This window comes from Mirounga leonina, unplaced genomic scaffold (genome assembly GCF_011800145.1).
Source record: "Mirounga leonina isolate KUSES-001 unplaced genomic scaffold, KU_Mleo_1.0 Mir_173, whole genome shotgun sequence".
Classification (NCBI taxonomy): Eukaryota; Metazoa; Chordata; class Mammalia; order Carnivora; family Phocidae; genus Mirounga; species Mirounga leonina.
The window spans coordinates 62,144,877-62,157,757 of NW_023270447.1; the positions used below are offsets into that span (position 1 = coordinate 62,144,877).

Consider the following 12,881-nt stretch of genomic DNA (forward strand, 5'->3'; position numbering starts at 1 on the left):
CAGTCGTTAAGCGTCTGCCTTCGGCTCAGGTCATGATGCCAGGGTCCTGGGATCCAGTCCCACATCAGGCTCCCTGCTCAGCGGGAAGCCTGCTTCTCCCTCTCCCACTCCCCCTGCCTGTGTTCCCTCTCTCACTGTGTCTCTCTCTCTGTTAAATAAATTAAAACAAAAAAAAATCTTAAAAAAAAAAAAAAAAAGAAATGAGTGCTTCCACACGGGGAGGGATGGAGCACAGCTGTTTGTATTAATAATTGAGATCTATCAGAGCCGGGTGGTTGATGAACACCAAGGAGTGGTGAAAAATTCAGATGCTTTGGACGACAGAATCGGGAGATGATAGACGGAGGCCCTGTGTGGTCATGTGATGCTGCCCTGGGGTGGGGGGCGGGGTGGCTGGATTCTAGAGCAGCAGGTACAGCGGCGAGGGGACAGCACGGTGGCTTTGGCTACATGCACGCTCTGGAGGAATCCGCAGTGGGATGTGGTTGCCGGAAGACTAATTCTTCCAAGGCTGTGCTAGTAAAAAGCACAGTGCCCCAGAGAAGGAAGGGGACAGTGCCCCAGGCTCGCGGGCAGGTTACTCCAGACCTAGATCACTGGGCACGCTGTGGGACCATGAACGCCGAATCGTGAGAACCCTGGGAGGCACTTGCCATTCTTAGCAAGTTGACTAATAAAAACTGGTGCTCGCTCATTCATCCACTGACCGGTAATCATGGTTGAGCCCCTGCCCTAAGCCAGACCGCCTTTGGCCTTGAATGCGCTGTTTAGTGATTTGGGGAGTACAATGTGCTCTTGGGTCTACTTGTTGGATTTAATTTTCTCCCAGGCCTGAATATAAATCACTTGTGCTGGTGGTATTGGTTTTCCCTCACTGTAAAACAAAGCATCTCAAACTGAGTGGCACTCATTTCTTAGCTCACGGTTCTAGAGGTGGGGAGCCTGGTACAGAGAGGCTGGATTCTCTGCTCAGGGATGAAATCAAGGTGCCTGTGAGCTGAGCTCTCATCCTGAGGCTCGGGGGAAGGTTCTGCTTTTCCAGGCTCATTCACTTGTTGTGGGAATCCAGGTACAATCCAAGATTCCAGGTAGGACTCAGGTCCTGTTTTCTTGCTGGTTGTCAGCAGGGGGCCGCTCTCAACCCCGAAAGGTGGACCCCAGTCCTTTCCACATGCCCTTCCATCTTCAAGGCAGCAAACTTACAAGTCAAATCCTCCTGACTCTAATCTCCATGACTTTCTCTTCTGCTACCAACCAGAGAAAATTCTGCTGTTAAAGGACTTTTTTGGGGCGCCTGGGTGGCTCAGTTGGTTAAGCGACTGCCTTTGGCTCAGGTCATGATCCTGGAGTCCCGGGATCAAGTCCCACATCGGGCTCCCTGCTTGGCAGGGAGTCTGCTTCTCCCTCTGACCCTCCCCCGTCTCATGTTCTCTCTCTCTCTATCTCATTCTCTCTCTCAAATAAATAAATAAAATCTAAAAAAAAAAAAAAAGGGACTTTTTTGGTTAGGTCGAGCCCATGGAACCATCTGTTTTGAGATCAGCCATGCCCTATAACATAACCTAATTATGAGAGTAAAGTGCACCATATTCACGGTCCTGGGGATTATGCAGCATGCATGCACCAGGGGGACAGGAAACCTTGAGGGCCATCTTGGAATTCTGCCTACTTACTGGTGGAGAAATAGGGGCTCTGAGAAGTTAGGTGCCATGGGCAAGATACAAGAGGGCACAAGGGCCACCTCGCCATGCTGTCTCCCCAGGGGATGTGGGGATCTAGCCCAGGACAAGCAGCTTGGGAGGCGCTGTGGGGGCCTAGGCCTCCTGCAACCAGGCAGAGATTGTTCTGTGTCTGAGGAAGTTGACCAAGCAAACTCTTTGACCGTACTTTTCAACCGTCCCCTGCAGGATTCAAGGCACCAACCTGGCAGCCTCTAACTAGTTCATGGCGGAGCCTCAAGAGATACTGGCCAGGCCAGCTCTCCCTTCCAGAGGGCAGAGCAGAGCATGAGAGGAAGGCCACGCAGCGGAAGTGGACATGAACGCTGGTTTCCAAAGAGAACAGTGTTTTAGTTTTGGTCATCGAAAGTGGTGCCTTCAGCACAGGTAAGAAATGGGCTGTCGGGCGCCTGGGTGGCTCAGTCGGTTAAGCGACTGCCTTCGGCTCAGGTCATGATCCTGGAGTCCCGGGATCGAGTCCCGCATCGGGCTCCCTCCTCGGCAGGGAGTCTGCTTCTCCCTCTGACCCTCCCCCCTCTCATGCTCTCTCTATCTTATTCTCTCTCTCAAATAAATAAATAAAATCTTAAAAAAAAAAAAGAAAGAAAAAAAAAGAAATGGGCTGTCATTGAATATGCTTGCTGGGGGCACCATTTTGGTCTTTTTTGCATGAGCTTGGTATTCCTCTTTCAAATTATTATTATTATTATCATTATTATTATTATTATTATTATTATTATTACCTTCCTTGAGCCTCTGTGGAAATGGGAAATCCTCAGGACTTCCTTGGTCAGGAGTAGAGACCTTGAGGGCCAGGATTTTTCCCTGCCCCACCTCATCTCCCCCAGTTGTCTTCCTAGTTCCTCAGTTTCCCTTCTGTCCCTGGCAACACCTCTTCTCAAGATATCACAGCCCTCCCCACACGCCAGCCCACACTCCAGAGGGCCACCGTCTTCTCTGCCCCCCTCTCCGCCTGATGGCTCCTCTGATGGCTCTGGCCTGAGGAGCCCCCTGGCCACCCCCTCCCTACTCAGAGGAGCATAGTGGGTGTTGAAGACTGAGCTGCATCTCTTCAGGACCCTCCCTGTGGTGAGGAATTGGAAGGATGTCGGGTTCTCAGGCCTGGCTACACGTTAGAATCTTCCAGAAAGTTTTTAAAAATTCCGGTAGCAGCGCCCCAACCTCCAGAGATGCTGACTGAATGTGCCTGGGGAGGGGCCCTTGCATCGGTAGAGTTGTCTATGTGTCTATGTAGTTGGCTCTTCAGGTATGTGTTGTGGTTCCAGGTTAGGTTCAGGTGGTGGTTCATGTTAGCTGTGTGGGGTTAGAGCTCTTTGGGCTGGGAATGTGTCTTTGGATGTTTTGTCTGGCTTTGGGGTATATCAGAATCACCTAAGTAGGTTGCAGGGGGTAGATTCCCCGGCCCACCCATGTTCTCTGAACCAGATTCTCAGGATTGGGGCTACAGGAATCTGTATTTTGATTCAGATGCAGCCAGTGTTTGGGGGCTCCAGGGCCTCTTTCTTGGAGCTCTGGTGATGCTCACCCTGTGTTTGGGTCTTTGCGCTTGGTTATGAGTCGCCAGGGGGCTTGGCAGCCTGGATGCCATGAACGCTGCCTCATCCCCTTCCTCCACGTGCCTTCTTGCTTACAGAGAGGAGGGCAGGGCCTCAGGCAGCTCTCTAAGATGGCATCACTGTAACTGCCTGAACCACGGGGTGGCTGGGCCCAGGCCTCTGCCCACAGCTCAGACACACCACATGGGTCCACTAGACCCAGGCCGTGACCAGGGCTTTCCAGCCGAGGTGGAGGAAGCACCCCTGGATTCTGAGGAAGAAGGACTGAGCATCTGTGCCTCCCTCTGAGAGGAGAGGTTTGATGGGGTGCTTCATAGTGGAGACGCTGGATCTTCCTGAGTTCAAATCCCAGCTCTGGCACTTACCGGTTTCGTGAGGCATTTGCTATTTAGGAGGCAAGTTGCTTGGTCACCTTGCCTCATCCTTCTCGCTTGTAAATGAGAAAGGGCTGGTGCCTGCCACACAGTTGCTGTGCAGATACAGGGAAGGCCCCTAGAATGGTGCTGGACACATAGCAGGGACTTCCCCAGGTGGGAGGCAGCTCTTCTGACTCCTGCAGGTGGGTCGGCCAGCTCTCTGCCCTCCTGGCTGCTGCAGGGGGATGCCGGGGGATATGGAGGGAATACACACACATGGCTTCTAAGCAGCTGATACGGCCATCTGGTCCCCAAGGGCCAGAGGGAAGTAAAGCGACCAACACTGTGTATGGGGCCTGGCACTTTATAGACGAGCCTGAGTACCACTCAGACCCAAGGGAATCTTGGTTCTGGCGTCCTTCTTGCAGAGATAAGGAAACCGAGCACAGAGAGGTTCAGTGATTTAAAGCTGGTCACACCACGAGAAGGAGCCTAGCCTCGGGCCACAAAAGACCCAGCACTATCTTCTCCACCAAGATGCTTCCTGAAGAAAAGCAATAACAGCTTCAAGAATGACCCTTTCCCAGGAGTGTCTACATTTTAATAGGAATTAGTAGCACCATAAGGAATGGGTCCCCTTCCTTGGTACCCTGGGATATCTCACACCTCAGTTGAGCGGCTGTTTCCTTCTGCATATGTCACAGCCTTTGTGGGTCTCCTCTGCCAGTAGTCTCAGGGCACTGGGTTTATTTAGCTAGGTGTGCAGGAAATACTTGAACCTGGCTGGAAACAGAAACCTCTGAGGGTTGCAAGAATAGATATGGGAGGACCGTCAAGGGAGTATGGGGCGGGGGTGTGGGCAGGGGGGTGGGGGGATCCTCCCCAGACCTGGCATTTGACCTCCCCTACTTCACTGCTAAATTCTCCTTTTGTCTATGTGGGCTGTGCTAGCTGCGTGGGAGACTCGCTAAAGGATGGGACTGGTCTAGAGGGAAATGAGCCCCGTCAGTTCCAGCAAGAAATCTGGTCTCCGCCCCTTCCTGTGTTCTCCCTGGGGAATAAAAGCCTCTGTGATTAATGGGGTGCTGACTCAGGGCTTCTGGAGCGTCCAGGTGCTCATGGACCCGCGGCTGGCAGAGCCTCTGCCAGCCACCATGGAGGGGGCTGGAACAGATCACACCTGAGGACGGTAGAGGGCTCAGGCCTGGGCAGGTGGGTGTGCCAGGTAGGAGCCAGCTGCATGCCGGCCTTCGGGGGGCATTGCTGACTCCCCTGTGCTGCGGAGGCCCATTCACACATGTGAGCTTGGGAACAGCTATGTTTGAGATTATTCGAGGGCAGGGAGATGCGGAGTCATGCCTCCCACTTTACTAGGGCCCTGGACCGGGGCTCTCTCCAGACTACACCTGATTTCTGAGTAAGTCAAGATGAACCTAATTTGAAAACAGGCTGTAAAGCATTTTCTCAGCAGCTAAGCTCTCTGCTAGTAGTTTGCCAACTTCTGTGGTCTTAGAAGCCATTGTTAAAAGTCAAATCCTCCATGGAATGCCAATAATATAAAACAGATTCAAGTGGTTGTTTATTAATATACATTTATCATTTAAATTCAAAATTTTGACATCTATTTATAATGAAAGCCCATCAATAAACACACTGAAATCTCAGAGTCTAGATCAGGGATTGACAAACTCCTGCCCGTGGGCCTAATCCAGGCTGTTGCCTGAGTTCTGTATATAAAATTTTATTGGGACAAAATCATGCCATTTATTTCCACATTATTTCTGGCTGCTCTCCTGCTCTGATGGCAGAGATCAGTAATGGTGACAGACTTCCTCTCCCGCAAAGTCAAAGGTATTTACTCTTTGGTCCTCTATACAATTTTGCTGGCCTCTCTTCTAGATAACCATTTTATCGCTTACCAACTATGACATCTAACATGCTTTCTTACTTCTGTTTTGCTTGGCTTGGTTGCGCAGTATTAAGAAAATTCTCAGTCATATCTATACGATGATGTGAATGGTACCAGACTTCTGACAGCTTATCTTCAGCCCAGGATGATCTTCAGTTCGATGTTATGTGGACACTGGGGAAGGAGCAGAAGGGAATTCTGGTCTGTATCACTGACAGTTATCAAGCGACTGCTTGAATCCCTTCTTATGACAACACTCAGACAGGAAGCCCACAATCAGTGATGACGTTTTTGTGATAATCCACATACCGTATTCTCATATCACGGAAAGTTTGAGAGCGTACTTGTTTGTGTGGTTTCATGTGAATGTGTGTAGTCCCGAATTTAAGAAGCAGCAACATAAAGATGCCCAGTAAAGGGCTCCAGTCTTTCTAGTTGAAGACGTATTTTAATACCAAAGTTCAAGATCTACCCAGGCTTTTGTCTGAGTTCTGCACAAACCAAGTTAAGCCGGCCACCCCTACTGTGTGTACTTGGCGTGTTACTGCGATGTGCCATAGAACACGTTTGAATGTGCAGACCCATTTCCCATGGCAGTCTTATGTAGGAGGAGTCATACTATAGTTTTGAAATAAAATTCTCGAGTGACATTTGAAGAACCTCTGAAACATCTCATGGAACCCCATTTGAAAGACACCCCTTCAGCAGATACTGGTGGTTCTCATTTCTGTGCTTTACGGAGCCAAGGATGCTGGGGCTGAGAGGCAGAGGGGGAAGGTGTGGAAGGCGGGGGCGCAGGGTCATGCTGTTGACGGTGGGAGAGGGTCACAGGGCAGGGGGGCAGCTCAGTGCTGGAAGAAGTTCTTGGGAAACAGTGAAGCCTCCTGGGCTCCTGCCAACACGGGGCTGTCTCCTGACGATTGTTGATGACCTAAACACTTCTCCCAGGGCTGCCCTATTGACTTCCAGCCATCAGCTTGGGAGAAGAGGTCTGGAAGAAGGTGGGGAGAGTAGATGATGTGCAGAGAAATGCGAGCCATGGGAGCCGGGGGATATGGAGGGAATACACACACATGGCTTCTAAGCAGCTGGCAGAGACCCCTGCAGCCACTTGGCAGATCCAGGTGCGGGCCAGGGGAGAGGGAGCAGGACGGCAGAGGGGACAGCCGGCTCAGCATGCCAAGCGTGACCTGGATGGGGACCAATGTCCCAGACAGGTGGTGGCTCGGGTTGGGCAGTAGCTTTGGGCATTCGAGGCCCGCAGAGTCAGGAATATAACCCAGGAGTCCTGGCTCCCAGGCTGCCTGCCTTCCCTAGTGGGTGCCGGGAAGAGAGGGGCCGGCCCCGTGTCTTCGGGAGACTATGGGCTGGAAAAGGCCTCTCAGGGATAAAAAAAAAAAAAGCACCAGTTCTTTCTTTCTGAGGTTTTGCTGCTCACCCCATCGAAAAAGAACATTTTTAGATTTTAAAAGGGTGACCTCATTTTTTTTTCTTATTTACATAGCCCTGTTTGTTTATATAGTCCTTTAAAAATAGCGAACGTGTGCTAAGCTTAGGGCTCTCTCCCACCACCAGCGGCAGAGCCACGGTGTGGGGAGAAACACCTTTTTATCTAAGAGAGGGGCAGCCTTGTTTCCAAGGACAGATGGGAGCAAAACGGGACAGGTAGGAAGTTTCGTGGTTTTTCGTGTCGCTTTTCCAAAATAGCCACACTCCTGCCTCCCACTTCCTGCCTGACTCGACTCAGGGAAGATTTTCTCCTGTAGAGGGTTTGTGTTCTGTGAATTCTCAGGGAAGCTCAAAGGGATCTGTCAACCAGCAAACATGCTTGAGCTTGGCACTGATGGCCCCCTTGAGTTTGGCGCTGGGTTTGCATTCTGGCTCCGCTGCCTACCAGCTGTGTGACCTTGGGCAAGTTGCTTCACTTCTCTGTGCCTCATCTGTGAGACAGGGAGAACAACACAAACTGCAGTTGCTGTGCAGAGCAGACGAGGGAATACGTGTAAAGGGCTTAGCCCAGTGCAGGCACAGGCGACTCTTAAGAAATCTCTTGATAAACAATAGCAGTGGTATCATATCCACCCCCCACCTGGACAGTTACACTAACCTCCCAACCGCCCGCCTTCCCTTCCTGCCAGCTTGTCTGCCCCAGCCCCTCCCTCCATTGTCCCAGAGGGATAGGAAGATAAAAATCTGACCGTGCTGTCCCCTGCTTAAAATCCACCGGTCCTTTCCCACGTGCATGGCAGCGAGCAGCAACACTTTTTTCCGAAATGGCCAGATAGTAACTATTTTAAGCTTTGCGAGCCACACGGCCTCTCTGGCACCTGCTTCCCTCTAGTGTGCTGCGTGCAAGCAGCCATGGACAGTGTGTAAAGGAATGGGCGTGGCTGTGAAACTTGATGTACAAGAACAGGCGGCGGGCTGGCTCTGCCAACCCTTGACCCACAGGATGAGCCCGGCTCCTCAGCTCAGCTTCCCCAGCCCAGCCCATTCCCGTTCTCCATCCCTCTCCCTCCTCCTCCCCAACTCGGTGCAGGAGGGACTCCTCACACTTTAATCCTTTACCCTGAGTTCTTTCCTTCTGGATTCTCCTTCTCTGCCCTCCCCCGCCCCCCGCCATCGCCTCCCCCATGACATCAGGAACCTTTGCTCTGGGACCCTGCGATACCCTCTCTGTATTTCTACTCTGGGCAGGTATGCAATTACCCTCTGTTTTTGCTACACAGGGGGCATCCCTCGTGCAGGAATTCTGCCCCTCCTCCTTTGTGTGCCCCTGCGTGTGTGTTTAGGTGTTTATAGATGCTCAGCAAGCATTGTTGTTGAACACAAAGATCTGTAGGATGGACAGTGGCCCTCAGGGAGCTTACAGTCTGGAGAGGAAGCTCGGATGTGAGCTGGTGAGAAGCCAGCCAGCAACCCAGGAGGGGCAGGGAAATGACAGGGAATGTGCCCACTGGGGTACCCACGATAAGGTGTTTCTGACCTTTATGGAGGAAGGAGAAGTCATTTAAGTTGGACCTCGAAGGGTGGGAAAGAGACTTGCAGAGAGAGGGAGCTCGGGAAGGCTTTCTGTGCTGGGGAAATGGCAAGAGAAGAATTCTGGGTTCAGGCTGGTGAGCAGACGGACCAGCCTGGTGACTGTGAAGGGCCCTCCTGCGAGAGACTGGGACCTGTGCCTGGAAAGCAGGATGGGGTCTGCTCAGGGACTGGGGGGGATGGAGAGGGAGTCTGAACTTTATCTCGTGAGCCAGAATTTCTCCAAGTGTGGTTCACAAACCATCTCCCTACAACAGAATCGCCTGGAGTGTTTCTCTAAAATGCAGATTCTACGGCCCAATCTCAGGAGGCAGGGAGGGGGGATAAGGCCATGGTCTGTAGGAAGAAGGCGGCTGCAGGATGGTTGAAGGTGATGATCATAAGCATTCTTTAGATTGACATCACCTGTGAGTGTCACCGCCAGGCTGGGGGGAAGAGAAGCAGGAATGGATAATCTTCCCTGAGAGCAGAGAAGGACACCAAAGCTCAGATAAGGCAAGTTTTGCCCAAGATCACTCTGTGACTTACTTGCAAATGTGGGACTGGCTTCCTCTCACAATTTCAGGCCTGGGGTGGTCCTGGAGGTTCCACTGAGGGCGGAGGGACAGGCATGGTGAATGTCCCCAGACCCCAGCATAGCCTGTCACACAGGGTGCTTGCTCAGTAAGTGTTGAACCAATGAGGGAATGGCTAGGAATGGATGAATGGGTGGTATGGGGGCAGAAGAGTGGGGTTGTGGGGTGCTTTTGAGACTGCAAGCCTGGGAGTGTAGGAGAATGGCTCCCCCAGAGGGAGAGGGGAAGCGATGAGGTGGGTGCTTAAGCATATGGAATTCGAGAGGCCAGCGGTTGTCCAGGCTGAGCCGTCGCCACTGGAGACACGGGCCTGGGGCGTTCCGGGGCAGGACAGTGATGTGTGCATCTGTGGGAGCTGCTCATCAGATGGGGTGAGAAATGCGAGCGAGACATGCAGGGGATTAAGGACCGGAGCCTGAGGGATGCACACACGCCCCTAGAAGAAAAGGCTCTGGTGTAAGAGTCCGACAAATGTGCGGAGAGCGGAGTCAGTATGGTCTGGGGCCCACTGGGAAGAGAGGTGTCCGCAGCCAGTCACCCGGGAACATGGTTAGGGCCCCTCTTTAGAATAAAACCGGCCAACCTCAAAGAAACTGTGCCGTGGGTAAATAAAAAAGTCAATCAAAATAAAACCGAAATCACGAGTCTCTGTTTGCTGGAGATTTGTGCTTCCGACCAGCGTAGCTGCAGGTGTGAGAGAGCAAGTGCAAGCTGGAACCGCCTGTGCCACCTGTCGGGACAAGCCGTTCTGTCTCTGCCTGGGTTCTGGCTGGCGGGCTTCCTTGGGATCGCTTTGTGGCTCCCAGCCTTTGTCTCCTCTCCTGGGTCTATCTTAGCTCCTGCCCCTTCCCTTCCACCTCTCTCTTAATTCACCCCGCAGATATTTATCCGCGGGAATAAAGCTCTGTGCAGAGGAGCTCAGCGGAGGCCCCCAAGCCCGGCGGGGCCTGTGAGTCTCCCACTGGAGAGCTTTTAAAGTGATGGAGAGGTTTGGGGACTTGTAGACTCAAGGTACCCGAGAGCAGGGCAGGGCCGGCCGTGCCTCAGTGGCACCTCTCTGTGGCTGCCTCTGGGAATTGGCTTTTCTGCAGCAGCCCTGCCTGGGCCGGGCTGAGGAGGCACTGACGCCCGGGTCTGGCGTCCCCCCCCACCCCCCATCAGGCCCTAAGCATAGAGCCTCTCAGCTGGCCTCCCTGGAGCCTTCAGAGCCTCTCCTTCCATTGACCCTGCCTGTGCAACCAAACTCGTCCCCTCCCCCCACTCCTGACTCACGTGGGCTCTGGCACAGCAACACGAGGACCGCCATCACCGTCATCCATCCTCCGAGATGGATCCTCCTTAAAACCAGCCATGCCTAACCCGAAGGTGCCACATACCATTCTAGGTGACAAGATGCAGATTCCTACCTCTTGGAGTTCCACTGTGGTAGGGGAAATAGACACCCATTTTGTCCCCTTGCCACAGACTGTATATTTTATATTATCTGTAAAATAAATAGGCAGGTGTTATCTTGTACTCCTGTGAAGTACCTTATGTGTGGCGAGGTGAGCCAGGAAAGACAAGGAACCAGGCAGTCAGGGTGGGCCTCGGAGGGTGGCATTTGAGCGAAGACCTGAGGGCTAAGGGAGTGAGCACCGTGCTCTCTGGGGAAAAGTGTTGAGGCAGAGGTGTGATCACGTGGGGGGACCCTGAGGGCGCCCGTGTGGCTGGAGGGGTGGGGGTGGAGGCCTAGGAGGAGAGGAGGCTGGAGAGGGGATGGACAGGAGGTGGGCAGATAACTGAGAAGTCCTTGGAGGTCTGCTGCATGGTCTGAAAGGCCCACCCTCGCTGTGTGTGGAGACGACACTGCAGGAGGCCAGGGCAGGACGGGAGACCAGCTGGGAGGCTGATGTCATCACCAGGAGGTGATGGTGTTGCCAACCAGGCTGGTGGCTGTGGAGACGGTGGGAAGTGGTCGGGTTCTGGGAAGTGTCTGGGATGTGAGGTGTGCGAGAGTCTAGGGGAAGAGAGCCCTACTGACAGTCGCACTGACCCAGTCTGCTCTCAGACTAGTCAACGCCCCTCTCCCCCCTGCCTCAGTTTCCTCGTCTGGAAAATGGAGCAGTTGGAGGGATTACATCCAAGATCTCTTTTGTTTTGAAAACTCACTCCTTGAGCTCCAGGACTGATGGCTGGGTGGTTGGGGGAGGCTTTGTGAATGCGGGGTGGTAGCCCTCGTGTTTAAGAAAGGGGGGTGCTCGACCAGCACCACTGACAGAGGTGGAGGGGCTGGAGGAGCGTGCCAGGCCTGAGTCGGCAGGAGCACTGATTCTTGGGAAGCAGGCCGGGAGGCCCGTGAGTGATGCCTGGGAAGCAGTGGGCAGTCACCGTGGCTCGGGCCCAGGGCCTTGGTAGGAATGTGCCGGATGGACTCACTACACCCTTTGGAATAAACCAGCCGTTTCAGGGCCTGAGAATGTTTTCTGCAAAGATGGAGGCCCTGAATTTTGACCATTTTCAGATGGACACGCTCAGGCAGGAAGGAGCAAGGCTTGGTTCCCGTCTGGGGAGAGTTAACCTTCTGGCCCAGCATTGCATAACCACAGAGTCTGCTGAGTGCAAGGAGACTCTTCTGTGTGTGGCAGCCAGAGTGGCAAGCGTGGTGGCTCCGGGCTCTGGCACTGTCCCGAAGCTGAACAAACAGCCCTCCCTTCCCAGATAATGGCCCTCATTGAGCATTGTGTCCGTGGCCAGCGCCCAGCACAGGGCTGCTCAGCCTGGGTAAGTTTCCTCTCTTGGCTCCTTAGCAAAATATTTACACTGTGCCTTTCTAGTAAAACGGTTCCTAGGGACCAGCAGGCAGAGAGAGCTGGAGCCAAGCACCCCCCGGTGACCCGGCTCCCAGCTCCCACACCCCACGTGTGAACCTGGGCTGGTCATTGCCCTCCAGGGCTCATTTGTAAAATAAGGCATTGAGCTCGAAGATGCTTGAAGATTTGTCCAGCTCCGAAGTCATTGGCATTTTCCCTAATTGAAGAATGAGCTCCATTTTCTTACGTGGGGGTAGGATTTGGCTGGTGGGTCTTTTTCTCAGGAAGGCCTGTTGTGGCTTGGGGGGAGCTGAAGAGAAGGACTCAGAACCCTACCTACTCGGATCAGAAAAGCTTCTGTCCCTCTCCGCCTGTCTTTCAATGGGGAGGAGCTCACCCCAGAGGGATCAGCCACAGGGGACATGTAACCCCATTATCAGAGGGACATTTGAGGAAACTAAGGAAGAGAAGACTGTCCTCAACCATCCAGGGGATTGTCCTGGAGACGAGGGGTTGGAGGTGTGTCTTCAGGACAGAATCAAAACCAGTGAGTGAAAATCACATGGCTCATTCTTAGGAAGATGCCGCAAACAATAGGCCCCATAGCTATTCCCACGCAAAACACACATACCCTTCGACCCGTGGTCCCATTTCTGGGAACCTGGCCTATGGAACAATAGCACCAGTCTGCAAAGATGTGTGTACAGAGGATGTTTATTATAAAATTCTGGTGGCAAAAAAAAAAAAAAAAATTGGAAAAAAATATGAAAACTGAACAGTGGGGAAGTTTGAAGGTGTTCTATCCAAACCGTGGCCCGTGATCTTCTCAGATCGCTTCGGTTTATGTGAGCTACGCCAATGATGCCATGAACAGCTTCGAGATGCCCCCTTTGCCCTGGTAGGCCTCAGTCGTGCTCA

The 12,881-nt window shown here is 52.9% G+C and overlaps 1 protein-coding gene across 1 annotated transcript in view; it reads left to right on the forward strand.

Annotated features, from left to right (window-relative positions):
* Window positions 1–12,881, forward strand: part of HIVEP3 (HIVEP zinc finger 3) — a 447,252-nt gene that overhangs the window by 355,834 nt on the left and 78,537 nt on the right. Inside the window, exon 4 of the mRNA XM_035018861.1 lies at window positions 1,908–2,105. The gene's annotated coding sequence lies outside the window, so the exon portion shown is untranslated. The remainder of the gene's footprint in view (window positions 1–1,907; window positions 2,106–12,881) is intronic.